The 19,535-nt window shown below is 34.7% G+C and overlaps 1 protein-coding gene across 2 annotated transcripts in view; it reads left to right on the forward strand.

The window, feature by feature from the left end:
* Positions 1-17,580: 17,580 nt before the first annotated feature.
* LOC143027655 (uridine phosphorylase 1) overlaps positions 17,581-19,535 on the forward strand; it is a 55,172-nt gene continuing 53,217 nt past the window's right edge. The window contains exon 1 of one of the 2 annotated variants that reach the window (XM_076189058.1): positions 17,581-17,729. The gene's annotated coding sequence lies outside the window, so the exon portion shown is untranslated. The remainder of the gene's footprint in view (positions 17,730-19,535) is intronic. The other variant, XM_076189059.1, reaches the window with a different exon arrangement.

The raw sequence follows: 19,535 nt of genomic DNA on the forward strand, positions 1-19,535 counted from the left end.
AGTTCTTGCGTAGTTTTTGTTTGTTTGTCAACTGATATAAACTCGAACCAGTGACGTAGGTAAAACTAATATAAATTCCTGTTATATTTTTAAGTTACATTAACACATATTTTATAAGATAACAAGAGAATTGTAGTTGTTTAAAATAATATAACTTGAAAGCAATTTCAACTGTCTCCGCGCCATCCAACTGTCGACCGTCACAAAATATTCGACTTTAAGAATTCGGTGCGGTGGTGTGACGTCTGATTTCTTTGTCATGGTATGTGTTCTAACCTACCATGTTTTTATTAGGTAAAACAAAAGGAACATTCTCAATGGTTTATCTGTGCAGGGGATTTATTTCAGAACTGTTTTTTAATTTACAGAGAAAGATTGCTTGGCGGCTGTCAGAACAAACGACTAGTTGACAGTTGCAAGAAAATTAAACTAGAATATTACTTCAATGTAAGTTATATTCTAAATGTTTACATCGATGATGTAGGAAACGGTGATTTTGTAACTGATGACCGGGATTAAATTTATTCCTGTCACCGATCGTTGTGAATATTTTAAAGTAACGAATTTGAATTATTATTGAGCCTCATAAATATTTGCACAGTCGTTATATAGATTATTTTAACTAATTATATGTGATACTTGTACATATTCCGCTCAAAATGATAGAAAACACTATTCCTTCATGGGCTAGTGCTGTAGAAGTGCACGTTCAAATATTCATCAACTGGAGTATCTAGTAAATAAGAAAACTTATATTTCTTTCTTTGTTCAGTTCCTGTTTTGTAATAATAAGGGAACTTCTCATGTTATAAGCCATTGTTGAAATTGTAGGCGAAATGATTAATTATTTTTAGCAGATGGAAGGAAGTGTTGCCATATATAAAGTTGCACTATTTTTAGCAGATGGAAGGAAGTGTTGCCATATACAAGTTGCTCTGCAGAATTTACTGAACAAGTATATTCTAATTTCAGAAGTCTTACGTTGTTCTGATTTATGAATTAGTGATGATGGTAAAATTGATAGAGTTCTTTTTTCACCTTCCTGAATTTTGATAAGGACAGAAACGGACGATTTTTTTTAATTCAAATAATCGACACCAAAGTTGGCATCATCTTCGCGACAATGACTAGTCGAACGCCGTTCAAATGCGTGACCACAGACAAGTCAAGGAACTTTGATGTCTTTGTGTTAAGGCGCGTTAAGAGACCATAAGTTTTTGCATAAATCAGTAATTAAATAATAAAAAACCATATATATTTCCTTTCCAATACTTATTTGTTTCAAAATATGCAGAATCAAAACACAATGTAAACAGTGCTGTTTTTCATTATGAGATGCTCATACTGTGTCGTCTTTAATGGGACCTTTCGCAGTCAGGCTCGTAGATTCCTATTAGCGCTAGAATTTTCAATAGATTCGGATTTCACGAGGCAAAGGGGTGACTTAGCTAATTTGGGAACCGATATTTAAAAAAAGATACGCCATAAATTGCTGCATAAATGTTTTTAAAATTAAAAACATGACTCATAATGTTATAATTTTTACTTACTGGTGTGTGATAAGGCTTTGTTAATTTAATTATAAGGTAAAACTAAAAATAGGTAATTATTTTTACTGAAGTAACTATGAGCAGTAAAAATAAGATAATGTTGATTTCGGTTTGTGCATTTTATCTGAGAGTGTTGAAAAATAATGGATATCACTGTCACGTCCTGTACTTGAAGATAATCAGTGAGATAAAAAAAAATAACAACAGTAGTGACGGACGTACGAAGTTAACGACATTTTTGTAAAGAATAGCCTCTTAGATCTGCTGGGAGCTATTTTCAAACAAATATGACTAATTTTACGTGTGCCGTGGCAAACTGCACGTCAGATTAGTTAAAAATATATATAAGTTAAGACAGTTTATCGTACAGAAAAAAATTAAGTCTTCGATGCAAAATTATATTTTCGATACATTACATGGATTTGCCTATTGCTTGGTGCATTCAAATGAAAGTATATATCAGTATACGTCCATTGAAGTCGGTAGAAAATGACAAATTGCTTGACTTGATACAATTATAGGCTGTTTTACGAATATCTGTGATTATAAATAGAGGCTCAAACAATGCTATATGCCGTTTGCAATCATGAAATTAATTTACTTAAATTTCAGACACAATAATGTACAACGATACACCTCTGTAAGCTTATAAAACTTGACCAAAAAAGTATTTATTTTCCGGCAAGAATTACAAAATCTGGCGGTGTCTGGTATCAATTTGCTCACTGCGAAAGGTCCCATTGTGTACAACAACAGTACAACAGACCATCAGTGAGGCTTAATGATAATTTTTGTTGTAAAATACATACCTTGCAAAATGCATTTTCTAATCCTTCTTACGACTTTGCGCTCTGATTGTGAAATTCCTTGCCACGTTCCCATTCAGGTAGCCTACAACCGTGACATTTACTAAGTTTCTTGTAAACACTTGAAAAAAGGGGGAATTTATTTCAATTTTTTTTTAAAACAAACATTAAAAACATCGCATGCGGTGTAAAAGCGTAAGATTGTCAACTTACGCTGTAAGATTTGAAAATGATAGAAATTACGAAAGAAACAAAAAACGTAAGATTTGACTATGGTTCAAATTATACATACAGGTCACTAAAATGCCTCTCAAATATTCGTTCAATAGAAAACGGTAAAGTTAAACGGATGACTATATTAATTTGTTCTTATAAATTCGTATGTGATTAAGAAAAAAATATACAAATAAGAATATAATTATTTTATTTAATGGACTAAACTGCTTATTTGTGTCTTCGTTGATTTGATTTATTGTTATATATTTTTTATATTCAATTTTTTTAAGATTATTATTTGTTATCAATATTGTTATATTTCCATGGGCAATATAACTTCCCCCCCAGCAATTTATAGTACATTGGGATCACACACCAGCTCTACAAGTGATATATTTTAAACAACTTTACATTATCACTATCAGTATACATGTATATATATATATATATATATATATATATATATATATATATATGTGTGTGTGTATTTACCTAGTTGTATTTTACGGGAAGGGGAGCTATGCTCGTGAGGTCCCGTCTTCATATCTCATTTTATCTAAACTATTTTTAAATTCATGTATTGTTTTTGCACACACCACTTTCTCATCTAACTTGTTCCAACTGTCTATTGCTCTGTGAGGAAAGCTGTTCTTTTTCAAATCTCTTCTATAGTTGTCTTTTTTTATTTTCTTTCCGTGTCCTCTTGTATTTCTGTCATCCCATTTTATCAGATTCTCTCTATCAGTAATTTCTATGCCTTTCATGATTCTGTAAATAGCTATCAAATCTCCTCTCTCTCTTCTTTGCTCTAGTGTCTGTAGTTTAAGTTTTTGTAGTCTCTCTTCATATGATAGTTTTGAGAGTGTTGGTGCCAGTTTAGTAATTGCTCTTTGTATTCTTTCAAGTTTTTTTATACATTTTTTTGTACTTGGTGACCATATCGTTGCTGCATATTCCAATCTTGGTCTTATCAGGGTGATTAGGATTTTCCTCACCATTTCTTCATCCAGGTATGTAAATGCCACTTTGATTGTTCTTATTAAATTATAAGTTTCTCCAAAAATCTTATTTATATGTTTCTCAGGTGACATATTATTCATAACAATGACTCCCAGGTCCCTCTCATTTTCTACTCTTTTTATTCCTTCTTCTCCCAAATTATATGATCCTGTTATTCTGTTTTTGCTTTTTCCAAATTCCATTATACTACACTTTTTTGTATTGAACTCCATCTCCCACTTCCTACTCCATTCTTGTACTTTATTTAGATCTCTCTGTAGTGATTCACAATCCTCTTCAGTTTTCACTCTTTTCAGTAATTTTGCATCATCTGCAAAGAAGCTCATATAGCTTTCAATTCCTTCATCCATATCATTAATATATATAGCAAACATTATTGGGGCCAGAACTGTTCCCTGCGGGACACCGCTTATTACTTCATTCCATTTTGAGTGCTGATCTCTTATCACTACTCTCATTTTTCTTTCTTGCAAAAAGTCTTCCATCCAATTTAGCAATTTACCTTGTATTCCTCCTTCATATTCTAATTTCTTAAGCAACTTCTTATGTGGTACTTTGTCAAAAGCTTTTTTTAGGTCTAGAAATGCACAATCAGCCCATCCATCTCTTTCTTGTATTATATCTATTAGTCTTGAATAGAAACATATTAAATTGGTGACGCATGATCGTCCTTGTCTGAATCCAAATTGCCTTGGATTTAGTACGTTGTTTTTTTCCAAGTATTTTACCCATCTACTTTTGATAATTCTTTCACATATTTTTGCTATTGTACTTGTTAGAGAGACTGGTCTATAGTTGGTAGGTTCTTCTTTATTTCCTCCTTTATATATAGGTACTATATTTGCTTTTTTCCAATCTTCTGGAACTTTTCCTTCTTTTAAGGAACTGCTTATTATGCTATGTATTTTGTCTGCCAGTTCATTCCTACATTCTTTCAGAATCCAGTTTGCTATTTCATCTGGCCCATGCGATTTTCTGACATCAAAATTACCCAAGTGTGTCAATATTTCATTCTTCGTTACTTCTATTTCTTCCATAGGGGGGACTTTTTCCTTCCACTCAATCTCTTCAGGTTGTATATTTTCCCTTGTAAACACTGATTTAAAATGTTTGTTCATAATTTCTGCCATTTCCATTTCCTCAGTGTATTCAACTCCTCCTTGTCTTAATTTCTCCAAGTCTTGTTTGTTTTTCAGTTTATTGTTTACAAATCTGTAGAATAGTTTTGGTTGATCTTTACACTTTTCTATAACATCTTTTTCATATTTTCTTTTTTCCTCTCTGCACTTTTGTACATATTCATTTCTATAACCAGTATATATTTTCCATTTTTCAGGTCTTCTGTCTTTTTTCCATCCGGTCCAGGCTTTGTCTCTTTTGTCTTTTAACTCCCTACAACTTTTGTTGTACCAGCATTTTACATATTCTTTTTCTTGTTTTTGTCTTGGGACATACTTTTCCACTCCTTTTTTGTAAATTTTTGTCAAAATATTCCATTTCTCTTCCACTGATGTTTCTTCTTTGTATATTTCTTCCCAGTTTTCTTGTTGGAAGAATTCTCTTATTTTATCAAAGTTTGTTTTTTCATACATCATTCTTCCTTTTCTATATTGTTCATTTCTTTTCATATATTTTTCTTCATTAAGTTCCAGTTCAATCAATATGTGGTCACTTTTACCTATTGGTGTTTTATATTCAATCTTGTCCACTATTCTAGGTTCAGATGTAATTATTAAGTCTAGCCTCGATGGTTCTTCTTCATTTCTATACCTAGTGTTCTCTTGTATCCATTGTGTCATTGAATGGTCAGTAATCATCTCAAGTAGAGCATTTCCCCATGAGTCATCACCACTCTTTACTGTCATTTCTTCCCAGCAGATTTCTTTGCAATTAAAGTCGCCCATCATAACTATTCTTCCTCCGTCTTCCATTATTTTAGTTAATGCTATCTTTGTGTCCTCTAACATACTTTTATGTTCACTCTCCTCCCATGAGGCTGTTTTCGGAGGCACATAATTGATCACAAATTTTCTGCTCTTCTTATCTCGGTCTTCCACTTCTATCATAATCATCTCTACTGTATTCTTTCCATATATGACACCTTTCACGTTTATATCCTTCTTTGTCAGGAACATAACTCCACCCCCTTGTTTTTTCTCTCTGTTTCTAATCCAATAATTGTATGTATCATGTCCTACACTGTTGGGTGGTAGTGGGCCTTTTAATTTTGTTTCTACAATTCCCATTATGTCCGGTTCTTTTTCTTTCAAATAATCATTCAGTTCATTCAATCCTGTTATCAATCCATCTATATTTGTGTAAGACACTCTTAGTTTTCTGCCACTTCCATTGTGTTCTCTGTTTCCCTTATGTTTTTCTTTAGTATGTCGAACTGCTTTATTTTCATGTTCACTACTCTCCAATAGAATCTCTCTTTCTCTGACTCCGTTCTTTCCTCGTTTTTTGCCTTAGCTTCAATTCTTTTCTGCTTTTCTGCCTCTCTTTCCTCCTTATTCATTTCTCTTTTTATCCATACCTTTTTATATTGATCATTTGTTGCTAGTTTCCCTGTCTTGGATAGAATTTTCTCTGCCGTTGTTTGTGACCTGAATTTAATCTTAATTGGTCTGGTCTTATCTGTATTATATTTTCCGAGTCTGAATTTTTCCTCAATTTCCTTTATAATTTCTGGTTCATCTTCCTGGACTAATTTTAATAAACTGCTTACCCTTTCATTTTCCTCCTTGATTCTTGCGGTTCTATCTGGGTTATGTTTCTCTTCCATTCCTAATATAATTATACATTTCTTCTTGTCAGCTAATTCTCTTACTATATTCTCCTTCTGTCTCATCACTTTAATAACTGAGTCTTCATTATGTTCTTTCAATTGCTGTTTGACTATGTCAGTGAATGAAACCTTATTCCCTTCTTGGGTTATTCTTCCAATTTTTAGCTTCTGTAGCTATCGTTTCTCACTGTTTTCATTACTATTCTTCTTCAATTTCTCATTCTCCTCCTTTACATTTCCTAACTGTCTTTTTAGGTCTTCTACTTCTTCAGTTAAGTTTCTGTTAGCCTTCTCTAGTTGTTCCAATCTTTCAATTCTCTGGAAGATGGAGTCTACCTGACCAAACCTACGCTCCAAGTCCTCGATCATCTTATCGACCTTCTCTTCTAGTCTTGTCAGTCGGGGGGGTTTGTGTCCCCCCCCCCCGCTTTAAATCCCGGGAACATATTATCGTAACTTTCTACTGTATTTCTCCTCTCTATACTTCTAATCTTTACATTTTTATTTGCCATTCCGTCGTCATCCGTCTTGTGGTCGTTTCATGTTGACCTTACGCCCGTCTGCCTGGGCCAAGTCCTCCACATCCTCATTTCCTTCCATTTCCCCAGCAATCGCTCCCCGTCTCCTCTTTTCCTACTTACCTACTGCCTCACGAGCAATTTCCCCCCCCCCTGCAAATACAAAAAGGCACTTCTCTTTGCGTTGGGATCCACAATCTGCACTTTTCTTCAGAGCGTTCGTCAAGCCGTCCGTTCGTTGAAAGTGTGTGTGTGTGTGTGTGTGTGTGTATATATATATATATAATATATACGTATATATATATGTGTGTGTGTATATATATATATACATTTATATATATATATGTATATATATGTATATATATATATATACACCACACTGCCAAACTTAACAGACCACTAACTAGAAAATATCTGGATCACAACACAACAATCATTGACAGAGAAAGAGATCCCCGAAGGTTGCTACTCCTTGAAGCACTCTATATTCAAGCAAAGCAGCCATCAATTAACATCCAGGTGGAAGACCTACGGGTCTTGCCATCTGTCAAAAGAATAAGTGCTAAGCGGCTAACGAACCCCATCGCCTCGCCCACTGGGAGAGACCCCCCTCCGCGAGTGAAAACAGCACACGCTCATTGGCTACCATTCACCAATAAGCATCCGAATTTTCCTCGATAAAGTATATATATATATGTATATATATACATATATATGTATATTTATATATATATATATACATATATATATATATGTATGTATATATATATATGTATGTATATATATATATATATATATATATATATATATATATATGTGTGTGTGTGTGTGTGTGTATGTATATATATGTATATATATATATATATGTGTGTGTGTGTGTGTGTGTGTGTGTGTGTGTGTGCAAGCAATCACATCACCGTGATACGAAAGTGCAAAATAACCGCAGGAGAAGGGAAACTTGTAGACAGTAAGTACTTTCGTATATTACATCTTTAGACTAAATGAAAGAGATACAGAGTTGTGTTTAAATTTCAGCCTCTGAGAAAGCAAATAAGATTCTAGGACTGATTGCGCAATCTTTTGACTTCAAAAGCTCATCTCTCATTAACAAGCTATATAAATCGTTAGTTCGTCCTCATTTGGAATATGCTGTTTCCGTATGGTCACCGAATCTCATTAAAGACATTGACAGATTAGAAAAAGTACAATGGCGAGCCACAAAACTGATTCCATGTATCAAAAATAAATCATATGAAAATCGACTAAATCGTATGAATCTGTTTTCCTTAAAAAAAGCGTAGACTCAGAGGTGACTTGATACAGGTCTTTAAGATTCTAAAGGGAATTGACAACATCTAAAGTGACAAAATTTTCACACTGAATGAGAATCAGACAAGAAACAATGGTCTTAAACTGTCCCGAAATAGATTTTATTTGGAAGTGGGTAGAAGCAACTTCGCCAACAGTGTAGTTAATGAATGGAATAAACTTCCTGCACAGGTAGTGCAATGTAGTTCAGTTCGAAGCTTTAAGAATCATTTAGACACCTAAGCAAGATGCTGTAATGACTATAATTTATTTTATACTATTTGTTTTGTTATTATTTGTCTGTTTGGTTATTGTTATTTGCTTTATTCTCAATTATTATTAGTTATGTGTCTATTATTATTTACTATCTACCTGTTTGTTTATCATTTAACTGTATGCATTTATGTATTTTCTTTATTAATTACGTTATTATAGTTTTTATTTATTTATCATATTTTTTTTCGCATCCGACCTAGATATGGACCAAAAGGTCTCCTGTCGGCATGCTCCGCCTTTGTAATCCTTTGTAAATGTAAATATCAGGTTGCAATCGTAGGGGGGGCGGGTGACCTTACCCCAATCGACCTGACCAACACATATGGTTCAATCTGGCGGAAACATCTTAGTCACCATTTGGGTTACCAATTTATCACATTTAAAATGTCCATAGCTTAAGTTTATATTTTTATCAAAAGTGCCTGATATTAAGCAAGATTCTATTACATTTCTTTCATGTAGGTTCTTTCCTTTGGCTAAAATTGTTGCCTTAGACCAATCAATATGATGGTTGTATAATGCTTTGTGTTGAAATAACGCATTATTTTCGTGGACAGATTTCACACTATGTGTTGGGAAATCCTTGTTTCCAAGTTGTTTTTTTTTCCAGTTTCTCCAATATAAAATTTGTTGCAATCTTGACATGGAATTTTATAGACCTTAGCCCGCCTAAAAACAACGGTGTGGTATATAAAATTCCATGCCAAGATTATAACAAATTTTATGTTGGATAAACTGGAAAAAAACTTGAAAGCAAGGATTTCCCAACATAAATATAATGCGAGATCTGCCTTGAAAAACAATGCGTTATTTTATAAAGGATTACAAAGGCGGAGCATGCCGACAGGAGACCTTTTGATCCATATCTAGGTCGGATGCGAAAAAAAAATCATAATAATAATAAAATAATAAATAAAAACTATAATAATGTAAATAACAAATAAAATACATGAATAAATGCATAGGTATAGTAAAATAATAAACAAACAGGACACAAATGATAACAAAACAAAAACAAAAACAAATAATATAATATTATTATTATCACACACACACACAAACATCATCAGTGGAATTGTGCACTAGCTAAACCTCAGCAGCAAAAAACAACCTTTGACCTCATCGCAAAAATAAATCGATCATATTGTTTGGTCTAAGGCAACAATTTTAGCCAAAGAAATGTAATAGAACCTTGCTTAATATCAGGCACTTTTGATAAACATATAAACTTAAGCTATGGACATTTTAACTGTGATAAATTGGTAACCCAAATGGTGACCCAAGATGTTTCCGCCAGATTGAACCCTATGTGTTGGTCAGGTCGATTGGGGTAAGGTCATCCCCCCCCCGCATTGTATTGTCTCCCCCCTCCCCCCTACGTTTGCTACCTGATACTTACATTTAAACACAACTCTGTATCTCTTTCATTTAGTCTGAAGATGTAATATGCTAAAGTATTTACTGTCTACAAGTTTCCCTTCTCCTGTGGTTATTTTGCATATATATATATATATATATATATATATTTATATGTATATATATATATTTATATATACATGTATAAATATATATTTATATATATATAATATATGTATATATATAATATATGTATATATATATATATATATATATATATATATATATATGCAAAGTATAAAAAGAAACTAACGAAGCACAGCGCTTTCATATATTACATCTTCAGTGGAGATGTAATTTACGAAAGCGCTCTGCTTCGTTAGTTTCTTTTTTTGAAGTGGCCTACTTTGCATTAGTGAACACACGTACCCGTGTTCTTATTAGCACGCGCGCGCGCGCACACACACACACACACACGCACGCACACACACACACACACACACACACACACACATATATATATATATATATATATATATATATATATATATATATATATATATATATATATATATGTCTGTGTGTGTAATTCACCATGGTCTTGGATTACGTGTTGGACTTCGTGATTAACAGCTACTACTCTCCCGGAAGACAGCTCAGACCTCATATATGACCGATCTATGGGTAATGCTGTGACCTGACACCCCTTCAACTCCCCGCCCACGAGAGTTGGAGTAACGACTCGCAGCGATACTGAAATTTCAGCCCTGGACGGGATCCAAACCCGGACCGCCGTAGTAACAGTAGTTACGAACGCTGCCACTGCGCCATCGAGTGTTTGTGTGACGTCATCGACGCCCACAAACACAGGAAATGCATCAGATAGAATCACAGATAAAATAATCTCAACCTCCGATAGTAAAGCAGATAACGATAAGACATTATATAACGCAGTTATAGCGAAGAAACCCAGGCAGACGTTATAACAAAGGATTACAAAGGCGGAGCATGCTGACAGGAGACCTTTTGGTCCAGAACTAGTTCGAATGCGAAAGAAAATATAATAAAGATAAATAAATGAAAAATATTTTTTTTATGATAATATAAATAATTTTAAAATAAGAAAATGCATTGGTATAGTTAAATAATAAACAGGTAAATGATAAATAATAATGAATTAACAGATAAATAATAATAAACGTAAACCAAGCAAATAATAAACAGACAAATAATAAACAAACAATATAAAATAAATGACAGTCATTACAACATCATGCTTAGATGTTTATACATACAGCGTTTCTACAGGATGGCCCAAAAGTAGGTGGACTGTGTGTAACATTAATGTTATTATTTAATGTCCATCTACTTTTGGAGCACCCTGTGTGTATATATGTGTATATATATGTATAGATATGTATATATATGTATATATATATATATGTATATATATACACACATACAGAATATCGTCATGTTGCGCGTAATTGTATATAACTTTCACTCCACCCACAGATCATAATTATGTGGAAATGTGGAAAAAAAAAATTTTTCTTTTTTTTGTCCAGTTACTTGATAAATATGACCTTTGGAGATTGAATGTACAGTCACGGGCAAACATTAGGACACACGGTAATTTCTCTTTTTTTTTTTTTTTTTTTTTTTAGTACGTGATACATTTTCCAATGTAGTATTTAGCTTACGGTTAAGTAATTTTCTTGAATAAAAATGTAAGACAAAGAAATTGAATTTTGTATCATAGAAATCTCTGAGTGGGTCAAAACTCTTGGTCGTGACTGTACAGTCATGGGATGATCGCTGTCTGAGCTTTTTAGAACATTGGTATAACGTTGGTATATCATTGGTATGTCATTAGTATAACAATGATATAGTATTGGTATAACATTAATATAACGTTGGAATATCATTGGTATAACATTGATATATCATTGGTATAACATTGGTACAGCATTGGCATAACATTGGCATGCCATTGGTATAACATTGGTATAACATTGGCATGTCATTGGTATATCATTGGTATAATATTGGTATAACATTATTTATATTGAATTGTATACTATAGATAAATATGCATTATGTCTGTTATATATCATAGAAAATGGTTGAGGTGACTGATAAAATTCTAAATTGCAAGGATGTAACGGCAAATACTTGTTTTTAGAATTATTTCTTTGTTCAAATTAATTGTCATTTACTTTTTTTTTTTTTTTATAGCAAATGCGTTGACGCCCCCCTCCCCTTGTGTGTTCCTCACTTCACCCTAGCGGGTGGGGTCGCGCCCCCTAGTTTGGGAACCACGGATTCGCGTTCTGTCGATATTTAGCGAGTTACAAAGGATTACAAGGGAGGAGCATGCCGACAGGAGACCTTTTGGTCCATAACTAGGTCGGATGCGAAAAAAAATATATGATAATGATAAATAATGGCTACCCTCATTCATGAAAATATCGTGTGTGGGTGTGTGATTCACCACCATTGTCTTGGATCACGTGTTGGACTAGTGATCGACAGCTATTCCCCTTTCGGAAGAGAGCTCAGAGCTCATATATGACTGATCTATAGGTAATACTGTGACCTTGGACGCACACACACACACACACACACACACACACACACACACACACACACACACACACACACACACACACACACACACACAACTCCCCGCTCACGAGAGTTGTAGTAACGACTCGCAGCGCAGCGATACTGAAACTATTCCAGCCCGGGGGGGGGGGATTCGAACCCGGACCGCCGCGCCGTAGTGGCGGCCGGGAACTGTACCACCGCGCCATCGAGCGTGTGCGTGGAAAGGACACAATATCTGCCCCAAGTCACATGACCTTGACTATCTCAGATATTTTGTTATCGATTTACCCCATAGATAAGAAAATACGGTTTTAAGAAAAACTATCATAACTGTCACCTAAAGACTGTACAGTATATCTCAATAAATCCATCAAGCTAGTTCTTGATCACAGTCTTGTCTACACCTAGACTCCGTTAACGTTATATAAATATTTCAAACGTCCATGCACGTTGTTTGCAAAGAATGCTAAACACAAGTTAGGGTTTGTTTGTGACCTTCACAGTCAAAACATGATTGGAATGATAAGACACACTTGGACAAAACACCAAAGTTGTATAACTCTTTATATGTGAGAAAATATTTTAGCGTTATGTAGCACTGGATGACTCGTGAGTACCGAACAGTAGCGTGTTGGACCTGAAGGAGTACAGATCACCAATTATCAGAGGTACCTGGTACTGGGCCTTGGGTGTCGGTCAAGTGACCTGTAGACCTGTAGGTCTATAGGAGTGTCCAGTGTTTGAAAGTAGTGTTTTTTTTTTTTTTTTTTTTTTTTTTTTTTTTTTTTGTAATGACTTCGTCTGTATAGATGAAGGATGAGGTGAGGAGACTACTACTACGCCAGGAGGCGCTGAGTAGCTGCGGCCGAAGCTGTCGCCTTTGCCCTATACGCCTGGAATATATATATATATATATATATATATATATATATATATATATATATATATATATATATATATGTATATAAGGGAGGTAACAAAGTCACAGGTACGTGCCTACACCCACCCATTCGGACAGGTAATTAACAGTCACTGCTTGGAATCGGAGAGGCGTGCGGGATTCGAACCCACGACTAAGCGTATCCGAGGCCAGCACGCTTGCGATGACGTCACTAGTCTTATAAATGATTCACAACACATTTTGATTCGTTTTGGGAAATATGCGAATTATACAAAAAATAATGACAATAATTATCATTTAATCCTTTTGTTATGTTTACAAAGTTCCGCAAGAATTTATGACGAAAAATCTTCTAGAAAAACCTGTCTAGAGAAGAAGTAATATTCAGAAAAGATAGTCTACTATAGACTAATCTATTAAAGGAAATTCTATTTTTGACCATATATAGAAAAACTAATAAATTAAACAACAGAAAATGTGGCTTTCGTAGACTACGAAAAGGCATTTGACTTAGTATAAAAAGCACTTAATACTTAACTCTTTGTAGAAGAATATTTTGTAGAAATTCTACAGAATATTTACGCGAAAGGGACAATAGTAGGCCAACTGTATAAAGGGAAATAAATATGAAGATAGTGTCACGGGATAACAGTATCTAGTACGTCCCACGATTGTATACAACTGGAAAAGCGTTCTCACGAATTGTGAATATTGTGTAAAGAATTCACGACATTTTACATGTGAGATTATATACTTAACACTTTTTCAATTGGGATTTTTTTTTTAAGTTACCAACTGCATTATCAGGTCTACAAGAAATTCACAAGATTTGCTCAAACTATGTTTCGCAAAGCGTAAAGTGCCTCCCGGCGTAAACCGTTTACTGAGAAGCCATGTAAATGTGACCATTTGGTTTCTGTTAGTTTAAGCCAAAAAATAAAAATAAAAATAAAAATAAATAGATAAATAGGCAAAAATAAATAAGATAGACAAAAATAAATAAATAAAACTGGACGTCCAACGTACCATTGCATCACATTTTTATTTTATTTTATTTTATTTTAATTTTAATTTATTTTCACAAACTGCCTTTATAGAAACCAAATGTTCCTTCTTAGATGGATTATTGAAAAAAAAAGAAAAAAAAAATCAAATTTCCAGAAGATGACTCATACTGTGGTGAGTTTTAATGTATTCCCAGCGGTATTCTTGGCGGAATACACGTAATATTCTTAGACAAATATTCCTTTCATAAATCTGTCTGTGGTTCCATTCAACCAGAGTATAATAACAAGCATTCATAAAATGTACACAAGACAACCTTGAAGCAGAGATCTCCCGTTACAAAGGAAATATAAAAATAAGCAAATAAATGAATAGATAAATTAAATAATAATTAAATGAATGAATTGGTAAATAAATGAAATAAGGATAAAAACAAGTATATGATGAAAGTATGAAATCCCAATTAGGAAAAATATAATTTATGAAGAGTTTGTTCCTAATTTTTTTTATATGATGGCCTATAATGGTATATCATAATTTACTTCCTCATTTGTCAAAATCAGTACAATGTATGAATGTATATATATATATATATATATATATATGTATAATTATATATATATATATATAATCATATGTATATATAATTTTATGTATATATATATATATATATATATATATATATATATATATATATATATATTTAGTTTTACCAGTCTTTATGGACACCATCCTTCCTCAGAACTAGTTTGCTTTAAACGAGTTTAGCAGGAACGAGTCTATGCAGTAGATTACGAGTAAAGTGCAAAATTATGGTACTTGTGACGTAAGCATCACGTGACCCAATTATGGGGATGACGCGGAAGCGTGACGTCATAGTGCCTTCAAGATGTGATGATGCAAGGAGGTTCTTATAAGAATGAAAGAGACTGCAAGAGACCCTAAGGCCTACACTAGACAGTTCCGTGTCCATTACCACGTCATCCCCATCCATAAAGCTGTTTAACCGTTTCTTAAAACAACCGATAGTTTCAGCGCTCACTAATTGGTTACTAAGTCTATTCCATTCGCTGATCACCCTATTAGTAAACAAATTCTTGCCCATTTCCTTCTTAAGTCTGAATTTATCCAATTTAGATCCATTACTTCGATTCCTGGCCTAGTGTCTTGATATGATGACCTTGCCTGCATGACCCTTGTTAAAGCTCTTGACCCATTTGAATACCTCTATTAGGTCACCCCGTTTTCTTCGGCCTGTGGACAATTTATGTAAAGCGTGATGGAGTATTCAGATTCTGTGTGATTATTGATTACACACTCCACGTGACGACTCCATGATTTCTCACTCCCGATGGAGGGGGAGGGGTGGGAGGGGGAGGGGGTGACCCTCCAGAAAGATGGAGTAAGACGCTAGTCTTACGAAGGATTTCCGAAATCAAGTCAATTATGTTTTCCTTGTTCGCTTTCTTCTTCCTCTTCTACTTCTTGTACTTCTACTCTTTCTTCTACTTTTTCTTCTTTTTCTCTTTTTCTTTTTCGTTTGGTACTTTCTTCTTCTTCTTCTTCGTCTTCTTCTACTTCTTTTTCTTCTACTTTTTCTTTTACTCTTTCTTCTTTTTCTCCTGTTAGTCTTGTACTTTTTTCTTCTTCTTCTTCTTCTTCGTCTTGTGCTTCTTTTTCTTCCTTTACTCTTTTCTTCTTTTTCTCTTCTTCGTCTTGTACTTCCTTTTCTTCTTCTTCTTCTTCCTTTTCTTCTTCTTCTTCTTCTTCGTCTTCTTCTACTTCTTTTTCTTCTTCTTCTACTCTTTCATCTTCCTCGTCTTGTACTTCTTCGTCTTCCTCTACTTTTTCTTCATCTTCTACTCTTTCTTCTTCTCTTTCTTCTATTCTTTCTTCTTTTTCTTATTCTTTTTTCTTGTTCTACTTCTGGCTACCCCCCTTATAACGGGGAAAAACTCTTGGGATATAGAAAGATTATTCTTCTTGTCCATCTTCTAGTTGTGTCATTTGGAAGAATCCCCCCCCCCCATTCCCCTGTGTTAACTTAACCTTGATCTTAATCTCATTGTCCCTATGCGCATAACTTCCTATAGATAAACACGGTTACCTCAGCCTTAATTGCGAAACAGTTTTGAGTAAGTTTAAGTCCGTTATTTGAGGTCTTTTTGAGGACTTTCTGAGGACGTCTTTGAAATGGTACACAACGTCCTTGAGTCAACCTTGAGTAGACTCGAAGACATTCCCCCCCCTCTCTCTCTCCATCTCTCTCTCTCTCTCTCTCTCTCTCTCTCTCTCTCTCTCTCCTCTCTCTTTCCCCTCTCTCTCTCCTCTCTCTCTCTCTCTCTCTCTCTCTCTCTCTCTCTCTCTCTCTCTCTCTCTCTCTCTCCCTTCCTCTCTCTCTCCCTCCTCTCTCTCTCTCTCTCTCCTCTCTTTCTCTCTCTCTCTCTCTCTCTCTCTCTCTCTCCCTTCCTCTCTCTCTCCCTCCTCTCTCTCTCCCTCCTCTCTCTCTCTCTCTCTCTCTCTCTCTCTCTCTCTCTCTCTCTCTCTCTCTCTCTCTCCCCCCTCTTTCTCTCTCTCTCATTTGTTGTGCTTCATCCCAGTTCATTTGTCATTTTCAAGACCTCTCTCCACCCCTCTCTCCCCCTCTCTCTCCTCTCTCTCCTCTCTCTCTCTCTCTCTCTCTCTCTCTCTCTCTCTCTCTCTCTCTCTCTCTCTCTCTCCCCCTCTCTCTCTCTTGTGCTTTTCTGTTCTTTATGCTTGTGTATTTGTCAAAGTCATTAATCATCTGTGCATTGTAGAAATTATTTTCATCCTTAAATGCACAAGGGGTCCTGGAGCTCGTATTAATCCGATACTGTGAACCCTGGTCAGTGATGTTTTTTCCATTTTTTTTTTCATTTAATAACAGTTAATAACAACGGGGAAAGTCTGCGTACGTGCGATGGTTGAGTCTGTGAGAGCAGAGGCTCTATTGATCGTAGCCGTCGACGTCGTCAGCTTCGTCGTCGTTCCCAATTCACCTTCAAGAGGTCGTTCCCCTTTTTCGTTCTTTGGTTCCTTTTTCGAAAGGAACCGAAACTACATAAAACGAAAATAAAATAAAAACTCGAATTAAATTCACTTAGGACTTAATTACAACCATTTGTGCGTTTCCAAACTCAGTCACAAAGACGTGACGTCAGAGTGCTTGCGTGCTGGTGTATGATATGAAGGCGGTGGTGGAGGAGGTGGAGGTGGAGGAGGAGGTGGTGGAGGTGGTGGTAGTGGTGGTGGTGGTGCCACTACACAGTTCATACTAGTTCACGAACCACAGTGAGTTGGTGGCACTCGTGTATACACCGCTAGCCGGTTCTTGGTGTTCTTATATTCCATACAGTAAGTGTTTGTTTACGTAGTTAGAAATGACCTTGTTTCAGGTCAACAGCGGCTTAGGAAAAGAGGTCATTTCGTGTCACAAGTTGAGTAGAAAGGAAGAAAATGGAGGAAATGGATATTGCGTCATCGCCAGAGATCAGAGCATTGGCTTTGTATATGTGTATGTAATTACCACACAGACACACACACGTACACATACACGCACACGTACACATACACAGACACACACACACACACACACACACACACACACACACACACACACACACACACATATATATATATATATATATATATATACATATATATATGTATGTATATACACACATACATATATATATATGTGTGTATGTGTACGTGTGTGTGTGTGTGACCGACTATTTTTTACTGACTGGAATACCCGTAGCCCCAGAATAGCTGGCAACGATCCTGAAGACTCCTCACAGATCTATCCAGGAATAAACACAGGCTTTTTTCTTGTTCTTTATCAGTGCGAATCATTTTCTCTACCACCTGCTGGTAGGGAGAAGAGGGGTGGAGGAGGAAGAGGAGGCGGGGAGGAGATCAATCGTACACTGCCAGTCCTTATGTAAGGGTGTAAGGGAAAATATTCCAAAATTATTCAAAAATATTCCAAAATTATTCATTTCCTCGGCTCTGTCCGGGGACGGAGTACCAGCCCATCGGGGTTGCACATTTAGATGGTGAGGTATTGAAGGTATTTGGACATGGGTGAGAGGGAAGAGGATTGTATTTCACGTCCATCACGCAGGTTTGCCATGTGTTGTTAATTGTCAATATTCCACAGCTAATTGAAGACAATTTCATGATTTTATTTAATTTTTATATTTATTTATGTGTTTATTTATTTGCGAGCTCAGATTTAGTGATAAAAAGTTGAGTGAATTATTTTTTATTGATTTTTTTTCTATGTATTTATTTTTATTTTATTTATTTATTTAGTATGTTTATTTGTGAGTTCCGATTTAGTGGTGAAATTGAGTGAATTGTTTTTATATTTATTTTTCTTATTAATTATTTATTTCTTATTTTTCATTTATTTGTTCTTATTTATTTTTATTTATTTTATTTTATTTTATTTATTTATTTATTTTTGTTTTATTTCATTTTATTGTTTTTAAGTTTATTTCAAGCACCAAGTGCCTTGGCATTTTGATATGACATATTGTTTGTGTGATATTTTGGGACCAATCATTTGGCAACACTGTGCAGAGATGCCAGTTCACTTATTAATTGCACAATTCCTCAAAGATTTATATTACGGAAGACAAAATGGCCTCTTCGTAATCTATTTAAACTTGTGATAATATCTTTTTTTTATAAAGAATAAGTTTTATATGATTATCATGCCAAGATTATTTTTCGTTTTTATAAAAAAGAAAGAAAAATCTTTACCCTGCAACAGATTTTCATGAATGAATTCTTGTTCCTGAATGGAAGTACTTGCCTGTATGTATGTATATATATATATATATATATATATATATATATATATATATATATATGTGTGTGTGTGTGTGTTTGTGTGAGCGCGCGCGTGTATGTGTGTATACATACACACACACACATACACCCTCACACGGACACACGAATCCTGCCCAGGGCCGAAATTAATTTCGGTACAGCTGCGCTTCGGGTCGTTACTCTGACTCTCGACACACATATATATATATATATATGTATATATATATATATATATATATATGTGTGTGTGTGTGTGTGTGTATAACTAGTGTGTTATACATTAAATTCAGTACATTAACTTTCTTCTACACCCCCTCCCAT

This window comes from Oratosquilla oratoria, chromosome 8, assembly GCF_046742065.1.
Source record: "Oratosquilla oratoria isolate Oo_2021 chromosome 8, ASM4674206v1, whole genome shotgun sequence".
Taxonomy (NCBI): Eukaryota; Metazoa; Arthropoda; class Malacostraca; order Stomatopoda; family Squillidae; genus Oratosquilla; species Oratosquilla oratoria.